At 37.8% G+C, this 26,383-nt stretch overlaps 1 pseudogene; it reads left to right on the forward strand.

Annotated features, from left to right (window-relative positions):
- Positions 1-487: 487 nt before the first annotated feature.
- LOC145049897 (G-type lectin S-receptor-like serine/threonine-protein kinase CES101) lies at positions 488-25,761 on the forward strand (annotated as a pseudogene).
- The last annotated feature ends 622 nt before the right edge of the window (positions 25,762-26,383 follow it).

The following is a 26,383-nucleotide window of genomic DNA, read 5'->3' on the forward strand; positions in this document are numbered from 1 at the left end:
CCACACGCCTTGGGCTTGCATGAAGACTTTCATCTTTATCGCCCAAGCAGCATAATTGTTTCTGGACAACATCGGGTAATGAAGCATAACCTGGCTTTCCTTTTCGTTTCTATCTCCCATAGTTGCTGGTCTTGGTTGGTAGTTAGGCATATACCGTGAGCTCTGATACCAAATTGTGGGGTATACAGATAACCCCAGTACTAAAATAACAGAGAAAGAGAGAGATAGTTTTGGGGCAAACTTTTCTGAGTTTTATTTATGCTTATCAAAAACGGGAAAACAACCTGCTACTTATCTAAACTTCATGCTAGAAATAAGGAAACAACTACCCACGTGACTACTAAGCTACAAAGAGGGAAAATGGCCTACATGGCCTTTGATTACTTCAACCTGACTTACGTAAAAGTAAATAAAAATAATAGATACTCAAAATTACTTAATTGCCCCCCATGTCTTCTGGATTAACCCAACATAAAATACTAAAAAAATGAATATTCTAACCATTTTCACAATTTTATGTACCATCCTAATCATAAACTTTTTCCCGGCCACCAGTGTTTCAACTATCAAAGCTGGTGACCAACTCAACCTCACTACATCTCAGCTTGTTTCCCCGGGTGGCAACTTCACCTTAGGGTTCTTTAACACCACAAAATACAGATATGTAGGAATTTGGTATACCAATGATGAAACATTCAAAATATGGGTAGCCAACCCATCTGCACCGATCATATCCAGCTCTGGTGTCTTCATGATCGATCCAGACACTGGAAAATTGATCATCGCCACTGGAGGAACAAAACTTGTAAACATATCCGACAATCAATCCAGTCCTGATTCTAATATTGCAGCAACTCTCGAAGACACGGGTAATTTATGGCTGAAAAACAAAACTGGCAACCGGACTCTATGGTAGAGTTTTGATTATCCAACCAATGTTTGCTTACCAGGTATGAAACTTGGGTCGGACCTTAGAACGGGAATGAACTGGAACTTAACTTCTTGGTTGAGCAATGATATTGCTGATTTCAATGTTTTTACTTTGAGCTGGGAACCAACTGATGAAGCATCTCAGAGATTAATGATTCGAAGACGAGGTCAACCCTACTCGACTAGTGGGAATCTAAATAATTAAACATTTCCATACATGCCAGCGTGGAATAGTCCATTTAGAAAATACCTGTACAATCTCAATTACGTATACAATGATGAAGACAGGTGCAGCGACCTGTTATTTCAAATCAATGTAATAGTTTAGATTAACTTGTAACTAGTTTTTAAAGGAATAAAGAGAAATTATTTGAATATTATGTGCATTTACTTATTTGATCCTCAAAAATAAAATGTTAAATAAACATGATATCTATGAGGAAAGTAGTAGTGGTCATGACAACGATTCCAGAAATATAAGGAACGCTAAAATCCGAGTTGTATCGAAGAAGTTATGACTTATCGAAGTTTTGGGATAGAACCGACACAACGTTGTGTGACGTGAAAAGTGAATTTACGATAAAATACTTTTTAGCTTATATGATCCAAATGAAAGTCTTAGTATACGTAAAACCGAGAGTGTGCATAAAAAGAAGGTCCAAATCTGACTTCATGTGACGAAGTTATGAATTTTGTAAGAGTTGACATAGTAGTATGTAGCCCAAAACTCGAATTTTAGATCGAGCAACATTTAGTCAAAACAACCTAAATGAGAATCAGAGATCTTGTCAATAGAAATTCAAAGGTTAAAAGACAGACGAAAACGAACGTCGGATAAAGAAGTTATGAATTTTTAATGGAGTTTTTCTGTCCCGGCCTGTTAAAAATATAACTTTATAAATAAAGTGAAAATTAGCTAACGGAGACCAAATGAAAGTTGTAGAGCACAGTCTCACCTACGCGTTGATATAAAGAACCTCAAAAATGGAGCTCGTATGCGAAAGTTATGAATTTTTGAAGTTTGAAAAATTAATTCTCGAAGGAGTATGCCCCGCATACAAAAGAGTACGCCCAACGTACTCGGACTAGCTTCGATGCGTGTTAGTAGCCTTGACACATCCGAAGCTCGGAACCTGATCATAGGACACATATCTCGTACGCACAGCGTACGAAGATATGATGTGCATACCAAAGTATGCCCAACGTACGACGAGGCCTCAGTCTGCTACAAATAGTATGCGAGACCTCCGGGTTTTGGTTACAATTTTTCTCACACTTTCACCTCAAACACCCTTCTAAGCCCTGCTAAAACCCCCGAAGCCTACAGAAACCCCCCTAACACCCGAAGAAAGCGCGGAGCAATCAAAGTCCTTGAGAAAAAAAGTTTTTTCAGTGGAAACTCTGCTTACGCGGAACTCGATTTTCACTAGAAACTCGTAATTTCAAGTAGCGAAGCGCTGCTTAAATCACCACTTATCAAGTGAGTTCGTACCCCTACGTTTTCATGATTTTTCAGTATTTTAGGGGGGAATACAAGTAAAACACAAGAAATTCGTGTTAATATATATATATATATATATATATATATATATATATATATATATATATATATATATGTTTTCAATATTTATTAATTGTTGTCATGAATAAAATTATACATTTATGTATTTATAAATGATATAATTAGGATTCAATAGGCTTAGAATGGATGATTTGACTCCATTTCCTGTTCCTTGTTTGGTTATGGGCTTGAGGTACAATTATTTATTCGTTCCTTTTTTGGTTATGGGCTTGGGGTAGAATTATTTGTTTGACTATCTATTTAATCAAAATTCTATAAATATTATATTTATATAATTAAGTATAAATTCATTTATAAACTTAGAGGGAAATACTGGTAAAACACAAGGAAATCTTGTGATAATATCAATGTTATTCAAATAGTTTTCAGTTGACATTTTCATACAGAAACAAACATATAAACTATAATAAGTATAGTTTATGGAACAAACATACTATTTTACAAGTTCAAGTTACAGCACAGAAACAAACATATAAACTATGATAGGTATAGTTTATGAGACATACATACAATTTATTCAGTTCAATACAGGTTTTCATTTTTCTACACGTAACCGTCAATATAGCTTTGTGAGACATACTTCAATCCCGGTCCTGAAATTATAATCAGAGTCTCTTGGAGGGAGAGCATGACACTTGTGTATAGATCTATACAATACTGACAATCCCGCAGCAGAGCCGCTTGCAACAGCTAAGCCAATAGGCCTATGGTGACAAATGTTGTAGCAATTACAACGCCTGAAGAATGTCATGTTCATGCATTCCGATGTCATCAAGTATGGTTATGAGAACTCGCAATTTGGTATTGAACAATACTATTAGTGTATGAATAATTAAACAACTTCACATAGTTTTATTTGAAAATAAAACTATAATAGAATATTTTACCGTACAACGGGTGAATCAAGGCACTTACAGTTACAGAGTTTTTCATACAAATACAAATACATAATACTATACTAGTACAGAGAAAACATACATTTCATGGTTTTATGTGAGTTAAAATTACATTATACTAGAGTACAGTAACAACTACACATTTCGGTCTTAGGGTATTAAGACTAAAGAACATTTACAACAGAAAATATGAGATTTTCTGGGGAAAAACATACTTACATTTTCAAGGAACAAATGACAGATTTCCAATTACAAATATGCTTATGAACTCACAACTTAATTGTTGAAACACTTTTCGAAACCACTTGTATTCTCAGGCAAACAATAAGCAGGTATCCACAGGTTTTGAAGAAGATGGAGCTTCATAGACTAACGTCTTTTTAACTTTGGATAAGCATTATGTTATCATGTATATAATGGTTTTGAACACAAATGTAAAACTTATATTTTATCAATACATGGTTGTTGTACTTTCATTTCTATTATACAATTGTTGGGATACTGTACATGACGTCCTCCGCCCCCGAATGTTTCTGCCGTTCCAGTTTGGGGGTGTGACAGATTGGTATCAGAGCATTATTTATAATGAACTAAGTATATCAAACGATAAAAGATATACAACTATAAATACAATGGGGGCTAAAGCACTTTGACTAAGAGTTATACTTTTAAAATATAACAATATTTTTATAAAAGTATACATACATGTTTACATATCAAGATAAGTATCACAAGAAGAACAAAACATAAGTATTTAGATGTTGAATATTACAGTCAAACGTAGATAGTTATGTAATCATATATGGGATAGATATAGTCTGATCAACTATATTTAGTTAAGATATGAATAACATCTGTTTGGGAGTGATCGTGGTGTTGCAACAAGTCTAAAACTTACCAATAAACCATACAGAGAACCTTTATCATTTAAAATACTATAGGAGTATTTTGTAGTACTATAAAACAACATGTTTACATTCTTTCTTTGCTTCTTACCTCTATATTCTCGTATAGACATTATGGCAGGATATCCCCCGCACGAAGATCCCTACTTCCCTGGTCAAGGGAATAATGGTTGGGTTGAAGATGATCCTGAGGAGGATGAAGATGAAGAGGAGATTGATGAGGATTCCGATGAGGAGCTTGAGGTCTATAACCCACCTCCTGTCCCCGTTCCCAGACAACACTTTTGTGGCCGACGCCACAATGGGCCGAGCAATTGAGGTTATGGAGACGAGAATAGGGTCAACGCCCTCCTTTCGGTTTGAACAGGGATTTCTACAACCTCGAAGGAGTAAGTTCTGCCTCCAGGGCCCTCCCTGTCATAATACGCCACGTCTATCGCCAGACTGATCAATCACAAATATCGATCAACCGAATTCTGGAAGCTAACACTATTTCCCAAGTTATCGCCGTTAATCTTCTTTGTCTGGACGAAGATCATGATCAAACTAGAAACCACACTAAGAGGATTCAAGAAGAGATGGTTGTTGCTCAATCCGAAATTAGAGCACTTCGAGAGCATCAAACCACACTAGAGAGGCGTTTGATGGGAAAAGAGCACCAGGCTACAAAATCCATTGCCCAGAACCGTACTCGCCGTAAGTAGTGTTTACAGTACTTCTATTTTGATGTAAACTAGGATCTCGAATATGTATACTACTTTTATCTATATGTAAAACTCCACCCTACGATTAAGTGAATACACTACTCGTAGGTCGTAATGCTGTCAAATTTTCCCTTATGTAGATATAATATAGATTTATATCAAGGTTAAATATTTCCAACTGTATGTAAAAAATATGTATTAAATGACAAGCATTTTACTTCATTGGGAGTTACCACAATTTTCATAAATATTTTGTTTCATAGCATTTTGGTTGCAGACATAAGGCAGACCTATTATGTTCAAAAATCTATTCAATCTTAATTACATACAACATGTATACATCAAATTAATATAAAAGAACCTGATACTAAATACATTATACAAATTCATTACAAGTGTTGATATAAACAAAATTGGCGATTGTTTACTTATATTAGTAGACATTTATTGTAAATCGCTTAATAGAACACTATAACAAGTCAGGAAATAATGCAATTAGAATTAAGATATGTCTTTATTCAATATCACCTGAATCATGATCACTATAGAGTACTTATCACCATTTTTCTTAAATCATTATAGATAAATATGCCTCCAAGGAAGTCCAACAGAAAGAGCAACAATCCACCAAATCCACCACCATCGCCACCTCCTTAGTATGATACTGTTGTATTGCAAGCAGCAGTAACTGCCGCCGTGGCAACAACAATGACAGATTAATGCCAGTGGCATCAGTAGGGCAGGTAGTGGTGCCCATCCTTCTAATCATGGGGATAGTAATGGTCTCCCGAAGGAATGCTCATATAAAGACTTCACCAATGCTAAAACTCAATCCTTTGATGGCACAGGAGGTGTTAATACATTAAGTTGTTGGTTTGAGAAAATCGAATCAATATTCGAATCTGCACATGCCCCGAGTCTAGTAAAGTAAAATTTGCAGCCTACACCTTTACATATAGAGCTCTCACTTGGTGGAATAGCCAAGTCAAATCTCTAACTCTCCCGATAGCCAACGGTATGAGTTGGAACGATTTGAAAGAACTAATACTAGCTGAATACTGCCCAATGCTAAAACTCGATCCTTTGATGGCACGGGAGGACTTCACCAATGCTAAAAATCGATCCTTTGATGGCACGGGAGGTGTCATTACAATAAGTTGTTGGTTCAAGAAAATCGAATCAATATTCAAAATCTGCACATGCCCCGAGTCTAGCAAAGTAAAATTTGCAGTGTGCACCTTTTACAGATAGAGCTCTCACTTGGTGGAATAGCCAAGTCAAATCCTTGACTCTCTCGATAGCCAACGGTATGAGTTGGAATGATTTGACAGAACGAATGCTAGCTGAATACTGGCCGATGGGCAAAATGCAAAAACTAGAATAGGAACTCTGAAGTCTGAAGATGAAGGGCTCCGATATCATTGCTTACACTACTAGGTTCAGTGACCTGGTTCTACTATGTTCCGGGATGGTAACCCGAAAAAGTAAAAAGGTTAAGAGGTATATATGGGGATTAACTCCGTCGAATCAAGGAAACATTGTTTCCACCAATCCACTTACTTTTGATAGTGCCAAACGTCTGACACAAACATTTGTAGATCATGGAGTTATTCAAGTTTCCATACTAGCCGTTCCTGAAAAGCCCAAAAAAGGAGGCAACAAAAAGAAATTTTGGAATAAACGAAAGGGGCAATCATCACAAGAGCCTTATAAGAAACAACAAACTGTGGCGGTACACACTGCTATTGTTAATGTTGCTGTTCCAGCCCCTATTCCTACTACAACTTCTGCTACCTTAACAACCCCAAGTCGATATGCTGGAACTTTGCCATAGTGCAATAAATGCAACTTCCATCACACGGGAGTTTTTAGGGAAACTCACTGCAGAAACTGTAACAAGAAGGGGCATACTGCCCGTTTTTGCAAAGCGCCAGCACATGCCATCTCCCAAGTACCTGCCACAGGAGTAAGTCAAGCTTGTTATGAGTGTGGGTAAATTGGGAACTTCAAGAGAAACTGCCCAAAGACAAAGAATGATTGTCGTGTGGGGAGAATCTTGGCAATTGCCCATGAAGAAGCGATGATAGATCCTAACGTTGTTATCATTACGTTTCTTCTCAATAATTCTTACGCATGCATTCCTTTCGATAGTGGTGCGGAGAAAAGCTTCGTGAGCCATAAATTCAAACACCTACTAAGACAAAATCCTCAAACGTTAAAAGATACATTCACAGTAGAGATGGAAAACGGAAACACCGAAAGCACAAATGACATATACATAGGATGCACCCTTACCCTAAACAACCATTCATTCCAAATTGACCTTATGTCGGTCTCAATTAAAAGTTTTGACATTATATTCGACATAGATTGGTTAGGTTTTCATCGTGCTGATATCCTATGTTTTGAAAGAGGCATTCGTCTTAATCTGCCAAGTAACGAATCACTTGTTATCTATGGCGACAAATCCGATGCAAATTTTCCAATCATTTCTTGCGTCAAGGCCAAGAAGTATCTTTGCAAAGATTACTATGCCTTCTTAGCTCATGTGGTTGATAAAACACAATAAGTGAAAAACATTAAGGATATTCCTGAAGTCTGTAATTTCCCTGATGTATTCCCCGAAGATCTCTCAGGAGTTCCTCCTGAACGCCAAGTCGAGTTCCGAATCAACTTGATTCCTAGAGCTACGCCCGTAGCTAAATCTCCATACCGTTTAGCACCGTAAAAAATAGAGGAACTATCCAGCTAATTGAATGAGCTTCTAAGCAAAGGATTCATAAGACCAAGCTTCTCACCCTGGGGAGCACCGGTCTTGTTCGTGAAGAAGAAGGATGGATCGTTCTGAACGTGCATAGACTACCGCAAACTAAACAAGCTAACCATTAAGAATTGATACCCTCTACCACAAATATATGACCTCTTCGATCAACTTCAAGGGGAAAGCTTCTTCTCCAAGATTGACCTTAGATCAGGATACCATCGGTTACGAGTCCAGGAAGCTGACATTCCAAATACTGCTTTTAGAACTTGCTACGGTCACTATGAATTTGTAGTTATGCCCTTTGGTTTAACAAACCCTCCTGCAGTGTTCATGGACATGATGAACTTTGTGTGTCAACCTTACTTAGACAAGTTTGTTATTGTTTTCATTGACAATATACTACCCTATTTCCGAAGTAAGGAAGAACACAACCAACACTTACAACAAGTCTTGGAAACTTTAAGGGCAGAGAAATTGTACGCGAAGTTCTCAAAGTGTGAATTATGGATCCGGAAGGTAGAATTCTTTGTTCATGTAGTCAGAAAGGAAGGGATACATGTTGATCCCTCCAAGATCAAGGCTATCAAAAACTGGAGGACCCCACAAACCCCAAATGAGATTCGTCAGTTTCTAGGTCTCGCTGGACATTACAAAAGGTTCATCCAAAATTTCTCAAAGGCTGCAAAGCCACTCACCACTCTGACTCAAAAGGGTGTAACCTTCATTTAGGAGGAGAAACAAGAAAATGTTTTCCAGACACTAAAGCAAGCCCTCTACAGTGCGCCAATCTTGTCCCTCCCAGAAGGGACATAAGATTTTGTTGTTTAGTCTAATGCGTCCAAACAAGGGTTAGGTTGCGTTCTTATGCAACGAGGAAAAGTCATATCTTATGCCTCGAGACAACGTAAGAATCACGAGGTCAACTACACCAAGCCTGATCTCGAACTGGGAGCAGTGGTTTTCGCTTTGATGATCTGGAGACATTACTTGTATGGTACGAAATGCACAATATTTACTGATCACAAAAGTCTCTGGCATATCTTTGATCAGAAGGAACTTAACATGACGCAACGATGATGGGTAGAGCTACTCAATGATTATGAATGTGAGATTACCTATCATCCCGGCAAGCCAATGTGGTAGCAGATGCCCTCAGTCGGAAAGAGTACTCAGGCCGTCTAGTAAAGTCTCTGACCATGACCATCCATTCCCACCTATCCACACAAATGAAGGAGGCTCAGTTGGAAGCCTTGAAACCTGAGAACATGAGGAGTGAAGCCTTATGGGAAATGGAAAAGAATTCGGAAATCAAGGGTGACGGAGTTCGTTATCTGTGACAACCCGAAATTTCAAATTGTTTTGTCTCCGTATTTAAGCACATCAAGAATTAGCCAAATTTATCTCAAAATATTTTTGGCCGAATTTAAGCCCGTTGGAATATTTTAAATAATATTCGTCAAGCGAACCAAAAATAAGGAGGAATAATTTAAAATTTGTCGTGTTTAACGGAAGACACGAAAAACCCCGTTTGCGGATGGTGTTGGGTGGACCCCCACCCAGGTCGTAAACTCAACCCTATATAAGGGTTGAGTGGGTTTCATCCCAACCCTTTTCACACTTTAGGAACCTCCTCTCTCTACTTTCTCTCTCTACAAATCGGGTTTTGATCAAAAACGCCCTTTCGAGCTTCACAACGGTAAGTAAACCTTCCTAGCTTGTTGTTTAGCTTTTCATACTTGCAAATTTGTGGTTTAATCATCCAAAAACCCCCAAGAACAAGAGTTTACGGTTTGGGAACATCCCAAAACCGTAAACACCTTAGAAAGGGGTTTTGATGCCCTAAAACCCTTCCAATGCTTAGCTAATGGCCTAGGACTTGCATGAATGAGCCAAGAACCTCAAAACATGAATTGAAGGGGGGTAAACATGAGTTTACAGTTTGGGGATCTCCCAAAACCGTAAACACCTCCAAAGGGTGTTTAAGTGCCCTTAACACCTTGTATGGCTTATATTTGGGTCTAGAACTTTGCATGCTTAACCTATAACCACCAAAACACATGAAAAATGGACAAACATGAGTTTACGGCCGTAAACTCATGTGTTTACGACCGTAAACTCCCCAAGGAGTGGTTCAGAAACCGTAAACCCCATAAAGTGTCCATTTTGAGCCCTAATCACTTCCATAGCCCTTGAATCAACCCTAGAACGTTTCTTTGTGAAGCATGAAGCCTTAAAGCACACAAATACACCCCACCCATGAGTTTACGGCCATAAAATCATGGGGAATATGGTTCCAAAACCGTAAACACCCCTAGGTATTACCATTTGAGGAGTAAACTCCAAAGTGGGACTATACTCTCCTTAGATGCAACCTTTAACACTCCTAGCACTTGAAACAAGGTGTTTTCATGAATTAAAGGATCTTTACTTGCTTAATTAGTTATTAAATGACTAATTTGATACTTAAATGTATCATTACATGTTTAATAGGATTCGCGTGTGTGGTCAAGTCCTCACTTGACACTTAGCATCCTATACCGTCCGTTCACCAGAATCACCCACGTCAGGTGAGTTCATACCCTTGAATCAACCTTTTAAATGATTTTAAATGGTTTTAGGGGGGGGGGGGGGAATACAAGTTGAACTATAGAGTTATTAGATCAATCACATGTGATTAATAGATGTATAGCAAAATAGATTTTGCTTGTTAAGTTGCTTTATTCGACTAAAGGTTTTTGACTCTCGTTTTCAACTCTCGATTAAAGCATGAATGTCTCTTTTTAGATTATTAAAGATTTTCCAAAGGTTTTCAAAGCTTGTTTTATAAACTGACATCATGTCATAAATTCTTGTTGATAGATTTTCCAAAGATTTTACCAAAAGTTCTTTTATGCTTGTATATGGTAAAGTGCATGCCTATATATGTGTGGTTATATAAGCAATGTTTGAAGGACTTAGGAAGGCTAACTTCGATTAAATTCCTTTTCCTTGTTTGGATGTGGTTTAGAGTATCGGCTATCCGTCCGAAGGTCGTCTAAATATTGGTTATATATCATGTATACATATGCAGTCATAAAAGTTCTCTCAGCCAGTTCATCTTCGTTGGGTAGCAAATGCATCCTTCCATCATTCATATGTCTATAACACCAGTAAATATTATAGGAATAGTTATGAGATTCTATTTACTCTCTCTCTCTCTCACACACACTCTCTCTCACTCTCTCTCTCTCTCTCACCCTCACTCTCTCGATCTCTCTCTAGTACGAAGAATTACTCAGGAGTCAGTTCATTCGTGAGTCTATACGATTATTATAATACTTTAAATAGAATGTGACACACTACCTCCCTATACGACACTCCCTAGCGCCATCGCCGAATAACCAGAGTCTCCTGGAGGGAGAGCGAACATCATGTGTATAGATCTATACGGGACGGACACTCCCGCACCCTGACTGCTAGCTACAGTCCGAGCCGGTAAGGCCCATGGGTGACATAATGTCACTAACTCTACACGTGACCTGGAGGGTCATCAAGGATTCAATAGTCAATCAGCATGGTTACAAACGAGTTCACATTCACCCCTTCTATTTTAGACCTTTAATACCCTCCTGGTGTCTATGTTTACTTATTTTTAGACTGAGCCAGGCGTATTGTTCATTCGATACCCTCATGGAGTCTATGTTTCGTTTACCTTTAGACTGAGCCAAGCGTATTGTTCATTCGATACACTCCTGGAGTCTATGTTTCATTCACCTTTAGACTGAGCCAGGTGTTTTGTTCATTCGATACCCTCCTGGAGTCTATGTTTGATGCACCTTTAGACTGAGCCAGGCGTATTGTTCAGTCGATACCCTCCTGGAGTCTATGTTTCATTCACCTTTAGACTGAGCCAGGCGTATTATTCATTTGATACCTCCTGGAGTCTATGTTTCATTCACCTTTAGGTCAAGTTAGGCGTATTGTCCATTCAATACTTTCCTGGAGTCTATGTTTTCTTTTATTTACTTTAGGCTTTGCGAGGCATCCCGCCTGGAGTCTATGTTTTATTTACTTTTAGCCAGCAATGTTACTGCTAAGGGATAATATTGTTTTCCCCTATCATTTTTACTTGTGATTTTCTCATAATTCCTTTAAAGTAAAAACTATATTTTGATAATGATAGCACTTTTGGGGAAATTACTCCTTAAACATAAAATCGTCGGGTCTTGGTAGAAGACTGCTTTTAATAGAGATACTCCTTGGTTTAAACACAAAAGAATTAGGTCTTGGTAGAAGACTACTTTTATTTAGAAAATATAGGATTTTTCTGGAAAGAATTCTAATACTCTGTAGATTCTAAACCACCATCTTCCTGAGGTTATTTTGAATAAAAAGGTGTATTTATACAAATGTCACTAAATACTTATGAACTCACCAGCATTATAAAATGCTGATACTCGCTTTCAAAATAACTTGTATTCTCAGGTCATCGATAGACAGGTACATCCCGGGAGCTTTTGCGGAGTCAGCCTAGAACCAAGCTGCATCTATATTATGTTATGTATTTACTTTGATGTTGCTATGAAATGTAACCTATGTAAATTATTACTATTAATACAATGGTTGTTGTACTTTGATTACTATACTGCATATGTTGTGATACTTGACATGACATCCTCCACCCCAGAACGTATTCCGCTGTTCTCGGTTTTGGGGTGTGACAGATTGGTATCAGATCATTGTTTATAGTGAGCTCAGTATATCTAATCAAAAAAGATATACAACCTGTAAATACATTGGGATAAAACACTCTGACCAAGAATTATACTTTAAAATATAACCATATTTTACAAAATTATAAGAACATCCAGAATCTAAATACCCGAACAAAGTATCACAAGAAGAACAAAAATAAAATTCTTTGGATGTTGACCATTACCGTCAAACCTGGGCAGTTATGTAATCGTAAGCTGGAATAAATGTAACCTGATCAACTACATTTATTCGAGATGCGACTAACGTGTGCTTGGGAGTGATGGTGGCGTTGCAACAAATCTGAAACTTACCAGATAGGAATTCTAGAGCCAAACATAAATTTTAAAATACTATAGGAGTATTTTAGGATAATAAAAGACTTATAATAATCCCAGAATCATGTTAAGAAGTTATGAATCAAACAAGCATTGAAAATACCATAGGGGTATTTTAGGATCCATAGATAACCTTGTGTGAAAAACTAATAAGATCCTTATCGATATACCTATGATTACAGATGGTATACTTCCAAGGTTATATATAGTAAGGATCCCATAGCCTAAGAATGTGTGGTTTCGCTCTACTTCCTTTTCCTCGTTGGGATGTGGATATAGAGTAGCATCACATATTCGAAGGCCTATCAGATCTAAGTTATATATGATTTGTTGAAATGTTTTAATAATCTCTTAGGATTCTTTAGACATTTCCATTCTCGCGCGAAACCCTTTAGAAAACCTTATCCACTTCAGTGTTCGACAAAAGAGTTGATTCAGACCCAGAAGAGGTTCATTAAGAAGATTTCTAGTTCGGAAATAAATGAACCAGGACGAGACTATTGAAATCACCAAGTGCATGTACCCTTTTAGGGACATCGGTGGGGAATTCGCCTGAATTTCCGAGATCCCAGTCATCCATCATGAAGCGATGACACTCAGGATTAGAATCAGAAGTAAGGCAGTGATGACACTCAGAGTAAGAATCGGAAGTAAGACGGAGTAGAAATTCAATATGTCTACACGAGAAGAGAACCCTAGGTAACTACCCGATGAAAACCAACGCCGGTTCCAGCCAAGGTTAAGAGGTAGACAGAGGGAGCCAATACATGGAACCCAAGAAGTGTCTTTTCCTCGTTACCGTCGCGCTAATACACCTATAAAATAATACAATTTAGTGAGTTAGTGATTACACTACTCACACTATGTGTTAGGCAAATCGCCTTTCCCCTTCGCAAGTAATACGATTAGATCGGATCCCAAAACCTCGATTGAGAGTGTTTAGCCATAAGTCTTCATGAGCCTTTTCTTCCATGATCTTCGTTCCGAACTGTCCTCAAATCTTTCCAAAGCCAGAGAGCGAATCTCTCCAGTATAAAGATAACTTAGTAGGAACAAATCCCATCTTATGGCTTGCTGATACTCTTACTCCTACCTTGATACCCGGACTGCATCATAGGGATGTAGGTCGACACTCAGATAACCAATATCCGAGGCGCGGAAAAATTTATGCCTATTATAGTAAGGATAGATACGTCTAGAGTTAACCATCGTCTCTCATCAGATTGTGTTCCTTTTCGTGTAGGAAAAACCATGCCTCCAAAGAAACGTAAGCAACCCGCTGTCAAGACACCGACTCTCCTATTCGATGAAGCTACGTTTCATGCTGCAGTCTCGGCAGCCGTAGCAGCTATCATGGCTCACCTGAATGCTAACAACGCCAATGTTAGCAGGAGCCCTATCGAGATTTTCGATCAAAGCAATGGACAGCAGCAACCAACACCTGCATACCCAACCACCCAAGTACCTCAACCAGATCCACCGAAAAGAAAGTTCAAGAACGAAGAGGGAAGCAACTTGACTCAAAGACCTTCCGAAGGGCAACGAATTGAGGTAGTCAATACCTCTGTCAGCCCTTCTGTCTCAACTTCCAGAAAACCATATCTAGGAAACCTCCCCCACTGCGACAAGTGTAACCACCATCATCATGGCACCTGTCGAGAACTCTTTTGTGTTAGGTGCAACATGAAGGGGAATATCGCTCGTGTCTGTAGAACCCCGGTTGAGTTCATCACATCAACCACCAAATGTGGGGACCAGTCCAATGTGCCACCTATGTGGTGAATTTGGACACTTCAAGCGGGACTGCCCAATTGAAGGAAACGACAAAGGCGCAGGAGGAGTCTAACTCTAATACCTAAGGGAAGCGTCAATGAATCCGGTAGAATTCTGGTACGTATCTCAATCCTAAATAACTAACCAAAAAATCAAATGATTAATTCTAAATGTAATTACTATCCCGTTAAGGCCAAAGTCGTAGCACTATTGTAAGAGTAAAAATTTGAAAATCCATCAGGTAAAGCTGTAATGGCTCAATATATACGTTAAGGCCATGTATAATTAAGATTGATAGAGCTCGAGTGAGTGATGCTGCCTTATTTCCTGTTCCTCGTTGCGTTGTGGATTTAGGGCGGATTCGCTCAGTCAACAGTCCTTTCCACCTTAATTATACATGACTAGTGTATACTAGGCGATTATAGAGAGGCCTCATGAGAAATCCATTCATGAAAAGTACATTATTCCGAAACATCAGGACCCCTAGAGTTCTGCGTCGATTCCATCGTTCCAAGTATCCACGATAGTGATACCATGGATGAAACCCGAGACGCCAAGAACTTGTGTGCCCGTTAAGCACATGGTCCTATCGATCTTCATTTCACATCATGTCGATGTTTGTTAGATTCGACACTTCCGTGAATCATGGTTTGACGTATTGCAACCATGTGAAAACTGCTAGTGCTGTGTAAAGAGAACTTTCACCATAACCTATTCGTCAAATAAAGGTTCTTCCGAACCTAATAATAAAACCTAATGCGAACCGTCAACTGTCTCTCTTATCCAAACCTTCCGAAATACCCAGGAGAAGGGTATCGCGCGCTGTTAACCAACCTCTCCTTAGACAGATAACACCTGAAGCGGAAGACACTGCAGGTATTCCAGAAGACGATAACCACCCGAAACCTACTCCGTAGATCCCCCAGAAAGACCCTTAGCACCTCACCATCAGATTCATGAATCAAGAGAAGGAACTCATGATAATAACTTGCTACTACTGAGTATATGCATAAGAGTGGTATATGATTTAGATCAATAAGATTTAAGATGTGTGCTTCCTCCCTACTCCCTGTCCATCGTTTGGTTATGATTATGGAGTGGGGCCACACCTCTGAACATCCCGTCAGGCCCCAATTATATATGACTTGCATACACTAAGTATTTGTGATTATGCGGAGTATGAGGTTTACCATGAACCTTATAATAAGACTTTTCATCCTATCCCATAGAAAAGGGATTGGAGTCAAAAGAACCACCATAGGTTGAGCTATTAAAATGACCACAAATTCGAAATTTGTTGTCATCCCGGTTAAGCCAGCATAGTAGCGAACACCCTCGGTTAGGAAAAGTAACTAAAGTCGTAAGGGTCAAGAACATTGACTGCGACCATCCATTCACGCTTAATCACACGAACTAAGCATCTCAGTAGAGATCCCGGAAACCTGGAAGCTGTGATAGGTTAAAACTCTGAGAAGAGTGGACGAGGAAATTAGAAGTCCGAGTGACGGAATCCTATACTCTCTAGAGTTGATTTAGATCAAGGAAACTCAGAAACACCGGAAGAGTAGTTGCAAGGGATACATGCACTACTCAGGCACTTCGTCCATCCCGTTACCGACGAGTAGTGCCTAGGACACACCGCCTCCTCACGTGAAAGAAGTCACCGTCGCCCTGTAGACGATAGACTGCATTCTTCGAAGTGAATACTAGAATGCCAAGAACCACAGGATAACCTCCGCAACCAAGAATACTTGAATAAAGTATGAAAGTAGGTTGTGTTAAGTCTTATAACCCAGATCCCGAAGAGATTATAGGCTCGACACCAATCTAGGTGTTAGTCGATGGGTTATACAAGAACACACACTTTCTGCAACTAGAATGAACCGACACCTTAGAGAATGGGGCATGTCTTAGCGATTCGTTGGGCTACTCGGTGCTCCAAAGAATATTATCCCTACAGAGATAGTAGAACCACCTCCGTAAATAGTCCAACACTTTAGAAAATCTCAAAGGACTAAGTTAGCCCTGAACAGAGACTGCTATCCATGAAACAACAAAGCAAGTAAGAGCATGATTCTTTCCGTTAGGAATCATACTGTGAAAGCATCCAATAGACAATGATGAAAATTAAAACCTTCTAAACTCCGTCTGGTAAAACCCTATCTCACCAACTTTGAGAGTTTCCGTTAGAGACACCTCAAAGGTTAGAAGTGCAGGTCCATTTTTGCACTAGGTCGAGATAGATGCCACGTAACCAATAGATACCAGTAGATATCCAATACATCCGATGATCCAGAATACCTCCGAAAGCCAATCAGTAGGAAACATGAATCCGAAAACGACCTGAGTCTTCTAAAGAGCCAACCCGGAGAACTACACCTTCAGTAAGAGAGAACTTTTGGAACTACAAAATGGTGATCACGCCAATGATGATCTCACCATAGAAATACTTCATATTCTAAGTACTAAAAAGCTCTATCTTTCCAAGAGCTTAGGGCCACCGAGGATTCATGATAAGAATTGGTCCAACCCTCGTCAGACCTCGACTACTTTTGGAATTCCATAAATTCCACCCCAAATCTATCCATGTCTTGGATTTGAGAAAGTACAGGTCTGACGTAACACTCGAAATCCCAGTTGTCAAAATCGAAATCAATGAGAACCCAACTTTTTGTAGGAAACTATAGGAATCATAAACTGAGATGCCAAGCGAACGAAACAAATTTGCACCCCACTAGTGAAGGTTCGCTGGAACGCCAAGCGAAGACTGGAGTTCACTTGGGAGTGCGAGGACCAACCGATTAGGAAGAACCCTCATCTCTTTACTCAATTTCTCATGTCTACCTCCTTGCCTAAACTCTAATTTCGGGACGAAATTCCCTCTAACGGGGGGATGATGTGACAACCCGAAATTTCAAATTGTTTTGTCTCCATATTTAAGCACATAAAAAATTAGCCAAATTTACCTCAAAATATTTTTGGCCGGAGTTAAGCCTGTTGGAATATTTTAAATAATATTTGTCAAGCGAACCAAAAATAAGGAGGTATAATTTAAAATTTGTTGTCTTTAACGGAAGATGAGAAAAACCACGTTTGCGGTTGGTGTTGGGTGGACCCCCACCCAGGTCGTAAACTCAACGCTATATAAGGGTTGAGTGGGTTTCATCCCAACCCTTTTCACACTTTAGGAACCTCCTCTCTCTACTTTCTCTCTCTACAAATCGGGTTTTGATAAAAAAAAAACTCCCCTTTCGAGCTTCACAATGGTAAGTAAACCTTCGTAGCTTGTTGTTTAGCTTTTCATACTTGCAAATTCGTGGTTTAATCATCCAAAAACCCCCAAGAACAAGTGTTTACGGTTTGGGAACATCCCAAAACCGTAAACACCTTAGAAAGGGGTTTTGATGCCCCAAAACCCTTCCAATGCTTAGCTAATGGCCTAGGGACTTGCATGAATGAGACAAGAACCCCAAAACATGAATTGAAGGGGGGTAAACATGAGTTTACAGTTTGGGGATCTCCCAAAATCATAAACACCTCCAAAGGGTGTTTAAGTGCCCTTAACACCTTGTATGGCTTATATTTGGGTCTAGAACTTTGCATGCTTAACCTACAACCACCAAAACACATGAAAAATGGACAAACATGAGTTTATGACCGTAAACTTCCCAAGGAGTGGTTCAAAAACCGTAAACCCCATAAAGTGTCCATTTTGAGCCCTAATCACTTCCATAGCCCTTGAATCAACCCTAGAACATTTCTTTGTGAAGCATGAAGCCTTAAAGCACACAAATACACCCCACCCATGAGTTTACGGCCGTAAAATCATGGGGAATATGGTTCCAAAACCGTAAACACCCCTAGGTATTACCATTTGAGGAGTAAACTCCAAAGTGGGACTATACTCTCCTTAGATGCAACCTTTAACACTCCTAGCAGTTGAAACAAGGTGTTTTCATGAATTAAAGGATCTTTACTTGCTTAATTAGTTATTAAATGACTAATTTGATACTTACATGTATCATTACATGTTTAATAGGATTCGTGTGTGTGGTCACGTCCTCACTTGACACTGAGCATCCTATACCGTCCGTTCACCAGAATCACCCACGTCAGGTGAGTTCATACCCCTGAATCAACCTTTTAAATGATTTTAAATGCTTTTATGGGGGGGGGGGGTGGAATAAAAGTTGATCTATAGAGTTATTATATCAATCACATGTGATTAATAAATATATAGCAAAATAGATTTTGCTTGTTAAGCTGCTTTACGCAGGACAACAGGTGGTCATGACACCATTTGGGTAATCATTGACAGATTAACCAAATCCGCACACTTCCTTTCAATAAAAGAAACTGACGAAATGGAGAAGTTAAAACGGACGTATATTAAAGAGATGGTCCGATTGCATGGTGTGCCAATATCCATTATCTCTGATCGAGATAGTAGATTTACGTCGCAGTTTTGGCATTCACTACAAAAGTCCCTGGGAATAAATGTTCACATGAGTACAGCGTACCATCCTCAGACTGATGAGCAAAGTGAGAGAACCATACAAACGCTGGAAGACATGTTAAGGGCTTGTGTGATAGATTCTGGTAAAGCTTGGGATACCCATTTACCACTAGTTGAATTCTCATACAACAATAGCTATCAAACTAGCATCAAAGTTCCACCCTTTGAAGCCCTCTATTGCCGTAAGTACAGATCTCCACTATGTTGGGCTAAAGAAGGTGATACGCAACTAGCCAAGAACCAAGTACTCGACAATACTCTAACAAGTCCCGAGATCATTCGAGAAACCATGGAAAAATAATGTACAAATCCGAGAATGATTGAAAGCTTCTAGAGACAGAGAGAAGAGTTATACAGACAAACGACAAAAACCCTTGGAATTCTAGGTTGGTGACCGTGTCTTGTTAAAGGTCTCGCCCTGGAAAGGAATGATACGGTTGCTTATAAACTCAATTCCTGTTAAATGTATAGCAAATGTGGAAAACTAAGTCCATGGTACATCAGACCATTCGAGATTCTTGCTAGAATTGGTTCGGTTGCTTATAAACTCAAACTACCACATGAACTCAGTAACATTCATCCCACTTTTCACGTGTCAAATCTCAAGAAGTGTCTATTTGATGAAACCCTTGTAATTCCACTCGATGCAATCGAATTAAATGAGAGTACACACTTCATAGAAGAACCAGTGGAGGTCATGGATAGGGAAATCAAAAGAACATAACAAAGCCATACACCAATAGTGAAGGTTCGCTGGAATGCCAAGCGAAGACCTGAATTGACTTGGGAACGGGAAGATCAGATGAAATAGAAATATCCACATATTTTCCCTAATTCATGAGTACAACTTTAGAAATAATTTCGGGATGAAGTTCCCTCTAACGGGAGGATAATGTAATGACCCGTTTATTCCAAATCAATGTAATAGTTTAGATTAACTTGTAACTAGTTTTTAAAGTAATAAAGAGAAATTATTTGAATATTATGTGCATTTACTTATTTGTTCCTCAAAAATAAAATGTTAAATAAACATGATATCTATGAGGAAAGTAGTAGCGGTCATGACAACGATTCCAGAAATATAAGGAACCTGAAATCCGAGTTGTAACGAAGAAGTTATGACCTATCAAAGTTTCGCGACAAAACCGGTACAACGTTGTATGACGTAAAAAGTGAATTTACGTTAAAAAATACTTTTGAGCTTATACGATCTAAATGAAAGTCGTAGTATACGTAAAACCGAGACCGTGCATAAAAGGAACGTCAAAATCAGACTTTGTGTGACAAAGTCATGAATTTTCTAAGAGTTGACATAACAATATGCAACCCAAAACTCAAATTTAGATCAAACTACTTTTAGCCAAAATAACCTAAACGAGAATTGGAGATCTTGTCAATAGAAATTCAAAGCTAAAAGAACAGACGAAAACGAACGTTGGATAAACAAGTTATGAATTTTTAACGGATTTTTCCTGTCACGGCTTGTTAAAAATATAACTTTAACAATAAAGTCAAAATTAGCTAACGGAGTCTAAATGAAAGTTGTATAGCACGGTCTCACCTATGCGTGGATATCAAGAACGCCAAAAACAGAGCTCGTATGCAAAAGTTATGAATTTTTGTAGTTTGAAAATTAATTCTCGAAGGAGTACGCCCCACATACAAAAGAGTACGCCCTGCATACTTGGACTATCTTCAATGCGTGTTAGTAGCCTTGACACATCCGAAGCTTGGAACCCAATCAGAGGACATGTATCTCGTACACGCGGCGTATGAAGGTATGATGTGCATACCGAAGTACGCCCAGCGTACGACGAGGCCTCATCCTCCTAGAAATCGCATGCGAGACCTCTGGGTTTTGGTTACAATTTTTCTCACACTTTCACCTCAAACACCCTTCTAAGCCCTTCTAAAACCCCCGAAGCCTAAGGAATCCCCCTAACACCCGAAGAAAGCCCGGAGCAATCGAAGTCCTCGAGAAAATAAGCTTTTTCAGATGAAACTCTGCCCGCGCGGAACTGGATTTTCACCAGAAACTCATAATTTCAAGTAGCGAATCACTGCTCAAATTACCTCTTATCAAGTGAGTTCATACCCCTACGTTTTCATGATTTTTCACTGTTTTAGGTGTAATACAAGTAAAACATAAGAAATTTGTGTTAATATATATATATATATATATATATATATATATATATATATATATATATATATATATATATATGGTTTCAATATTTATTAATTGTTGCCATCAATAAAATTCTATATTTATGTATATATAAATGATATAATTAGGATTCAACAGGCTTAGAATGGATGATTTGACTCCATTTCCTGTTCCTTGTTTGGTTCTGGGCTTGAGGTAGTATTATTTATTTAATTGTCTGTTTAATCAAAATTATATAAATATTATATTTATATAAGTATAAATTCATTTTTAACAAGGAAATATTGTGATAAACATCAATGTTATTCAAATAGTTTTTAGTTGACGTTTTTCTACCGAAACAAACGTAAAAACTATAATAGGTATAGTTTATGGAACAAACATACTATTTTACAAGTTCAGGTTACATTACAGAAACAAACATATAAACTATGTTAGGTATAGTTTATGAGACATACATACAATTTATTCGTTTCAAAATGAGTTTTCATTATTGTACACGTAACTGTCGATATAGCTTTGTGAGACATACTTCAATCCCAGTCCTAAAATTATAATCAGAGTCTCCTGGAAAGAGAGCATGACACTTGTGTATAGATCTATACGGGACTGACAATCACGCACCAGAGCTGCTTGCAACAGCTAGGCCAGCATACCTGTGGTGACAAATGTCGTACCAATTACGACGCCTGAAGAACGTCGTGTTCAAGCATTTCGATGTCATCAAGTATGATTATGATAATTCACAATTTGGTATTGAACAATACGATTAGTGCATGAATAATTAACCAACTTCACATAGTTTTCTTTGAAAATAAAACTATAATACAGTATTTTACCATACAACTAGTGAATCCAGACACTTATAGTTATAGAGTTTTCATACAAATAAAAATACAGAATATTGTACTAGTATAGAGAAAACATACATTTCATGGTTTTATGTGAGTTAAGACTACACTATACTATTTCAGAGTACAGTAACAACTACACATTTCGGTCTTAGGGTATTAAGACTACATAACATTTACACCATAAAATATGGGATTTTCTGGGGAAAACTTACTTACATTTATAAGGAAAAAATGATCGATTTCCAGTTACAAACATGTTTATGAACTCACCAACTTAATTTTTGACACTCTTTTCAAAATCACTTGTATTCTCAGGCAAACAATAAGCATGTATCCACAGGTTTTGAAGAAGATGGAGCTTCATAGACAAATGTATTTTTAACTTATGATATTCATTATGTTATCATGTATACAATGGTTTTGAACGCAAATGTAAAACTTATTTTTTTTATCAATACATGTTTGTTGTACTTTGATTTCTATTATGCAATTGTTCTGATACTGCACATGACGTCCTCCGCCCCCGAATGTTTCTGTTGTTCCAGCGTTTGGGGGTGTGACAAGAGTTACTTTAGTTTCCATGGAATCAATGGCGTTTAACCCATGTGGTTTTTGACTCCACGTGGCTGAGTTCAAGATGTGGATAACTATGCAGTTTGGACTCCTAAATTCTGTTATGCGTATGATTCGGGTGATGGGTGTGTGGTAGATTCTAATACGATCGATTCAGCATAAGGATGAGAATGATAAGTTTAACTCGTTGAATGGAGATTTTGCACCTATGACGAGCAGCTCGAATGATGACAATTCAAGCCTAAGTATGAGCAATTGTATGGTAATGTGCTGGAATGATTGTAGCTGTCTTGGGTTTACACAAGTAGCAATGGAACTGGTTGTATTACAAGGACTGGATAAGTCGATAACTTTTCAATCAGTCAAACAGGGAGTGCTGTATAAAAGTACGTTTTAATTTCTCCAATTCCGATAATTTCTCCAAATCCAAGTAAAGGTAAACAATTGTGACTGATTTAATGATTTTTGGGTTACTTGTTAATTGTTATGTATTTTCATAGCTTTAAACCAACATATTGTCTAAACTCTTGAGTGACCTGAATATAGTCCACATACAGTTTGATTATTAATATATAGCTTAAATTAATTATACACCTGGAAATGCTAAAAACTGGATCTGGGCACTCATTGTTGCTTCCATTAATTTACTTCTCTTTTCTGCTGGTCTACTGTGGTATCTAAAGAAGAATAAGCTTAGACAAGGTATGACATTTTACACGTTCTTTTGGTATGCTTGAGTTGTTTAAAACACACTTTCTAAGCCATGATTTTTTATTGAAGAGGAAGAGAGACAAAAGAGAGATGACGAATATTTATTGGAGCTAATAGCTTCAGAAAGCTTCAAGGATGCAAGTAATCTTGAAAGTAATGGCAGCAAAGGAAGCGGCTTGATGGTGTTCAGCTTTGCTACCATAGTGACAGCCACAAATGACTCCGTAAGTGAAAATAAGCTCGGAGAGGGTGGTACTTTTATCTTTAATATTTATTGTGTTTTTAGAAAATGCTAATAGTTTTCTCTCTTCCATCTTACTAAACAAGATCTTATGTGTTTATGAGAAAAGGGGAAACTTAGTGATGAACAGGAAATTGCAATTAAAAGGCTTTCAAGAACATCAGACAAGGGCTTGTTGAATTCAAAAATGAACTCATTCTTATTGCCAAACTTCAACATACAAATCTTGTTCGGGTTCTAGGTTGTTGTATTTGTGGAGAAGAAAAAATGTTGATTTATGAGTACATGCCGAACAAGAGCTTGGATTTCTTTCCCTTTGGTAAGAAAAAACATTAAAAAATCTACAATAGATTTCTACAATGATTTTAGCTTCAATAGAACTATGGTTTAAATGACTTGTTAAAACAATTGCATAGATGAAACAAGAAAGACATTGCTAGACTAGCCGAAACGATGGAACATCATTGAAGGGGTTGCTCAAGGGTTGCTTTACTTACATAAATACTCAAGAATGCGAGTTATTCACAGGGATCTAAAAGCAAGTAATGTTTGTTAGATGAAAGTATGAACCCCAAGAATTCTGATTTTGGTATGGCGAGAATCTTCAAACAAAATGAGACCGAAGCAATTACCAATAGGGTGGTTGGAACATAGTAAGAATATTGCTCTTTCTCTTTTACTTCTCTATATTGGATCTTTTGTCAAATAGTCCTGTTTACCTTACACCATAGGGTTGGAACATAATGGATTTTAAGTTTCAATCTAAGCAGTTATCGCGGTCATAATTTCAGTAGCGGTCACATGTCGCTATTTGAAATCGCGGTTATCGCGGTGGTATAGCGGTTTTTTATTAATTATTATGTATAATTTCTATTATATATTTATACAAAATTTATATATTAGATTATTAATACTATATAGACTTAATATCATAAAAAAGTATAACATAATCTATATATAATATTCTAATATAGTAATATGGAAACTAAAAAGTGTCAAAATGTCATCGTAACTCAAGTCGTTCGTGGTTTCTAAGTACTGAAATAGACGATAAAGGGAAGTTTTCCAGTGTTGCTTTGTAGTTTGTAATTTATTATATTTATTGTTTGGACTTATTAAGACAAAAATTGTAGTTGACTAGTTAGAAAAATAAAGATTTAATATTGAAATAACACACAATCATTTTTTTCCTTGTCAAAGTATCCCAATATGTATGAAATTGTAACACCGGGTATAGCGTCGCTATAGCGTTGATGAGATTCGCGGTAAATAGCACCGCTAATAGCGCCACCGCTATTTAAAAATAGCGGTTCAATAACACCGCAAAACGCTATAGCGCCTCTATAGCACCGCTATAGCGCGCTATTGATAGCATAGGACTTTCAATACTACATGTAAGAGATAATAAAATGGGATCATAGAGACATTAATACATACCTCAAAAGTATGAGTGATATTTGGTCTTTAAGGTACTGAATCTACGTGAAATACATTACACAATGGTTACATGTCTCCCGAGTATGCAATGGAAGGAACTTTCTTCGTGAAATCTGATGTCCTTAGCTTTTGAGTCTTAACCTTAGAAATTGTCAGTGGAAGAAGAAATACAAGCTTCTCCTATCTTGACAAAACCGTCAATCTTATCGGATACGATAGGTTCACTTGTAATATACTATTTTTACATCACCTACATTAGAATAATATTTTTTTTTTTGACTTGAAAAGTCGAATTACATGTAATGATTGAAGAATTCGGAATGCTTTTGGGCATGGGAGCTATGGCTAAAAGGGGATGCATTGGTGTTAGAAGACCCAACTCTAGCAAATTCTCATGTCATACACCAATTATTAAGGAGTATCCATGTTGTACTTCTCTGCGTACAAGAAAATGCATTGGATAGACCAGAGATGTCAGAGGTGATCTATATGCTTAACAATGACACAATGTTATTACCTGTCCCAAAGCAGCCAGCATTCTTCATTGGCAGAAGTGCCTCGAAGTCAACTTCAGTTGAAAGAAAGTTAGAGGACTATTCTATAAACAATATGATCATTACAGTAATGGAGGCTCGATAGTGTATCATAGTCATTATTGGCGAATCACTATATTATTACTAAATCCTTTCTATTGATTTTTTTTTCTATAGCTTTAGACAGAGTTGTTGAGATAAACACTTGTATTTTCTATTTGGTGCTTTTACTCATGGGTTGGTGCCCAAACTTGCAGGGACAGACGCAGGAATACATAGTAAGTGTTGCCGATACATGAAAAATAGTTAAAAAAAATCGAAAAATCGAAATTTTTTACACTGTGGCCAGAAAAGTTAGGAGTTGCCGGTGCCACACCGGGAACCCCTTAAAACCGTCCCTGCAAACTTGTATCCATATTGATTCGACTTTGGGGCAACCAAAATCTTTATGGTCACGGTTGCTTTTGGTGGTGGATATTTGGTTTTGTTGGAAAGTGATGGAATGAAATCTCAGATTCCGCTTGACTGAATTTAAACATGTTTGGTTGCTCTTGTGAATATTGTGCATACAATTGACTGACACCATGAGGAAACTGAAGAGACAAATTAACATGATTTAAAACCTAAACTAATAAAGGAATGTAAAAATCTATGAAGTGATGATATTTATAAATTAGTTATATATTTCCACAAATGCAGCCCAATCACATTTAGATGATGCTTCTATT

Source organism: Lactuca serriola, chromosome 5, assembly GCF_051521515.1.
Source record: "Lactuca serriola cultivar US96UC23 chromosome 5, Lser_US96UC23_V15, whole genome shotgun sequence".
NCBI lineage: Eukaryota > Viridiplantae > Streptophyta > Magnoliopsida > Asterales > Asteraceae > Lactuca > Lactuca serriola.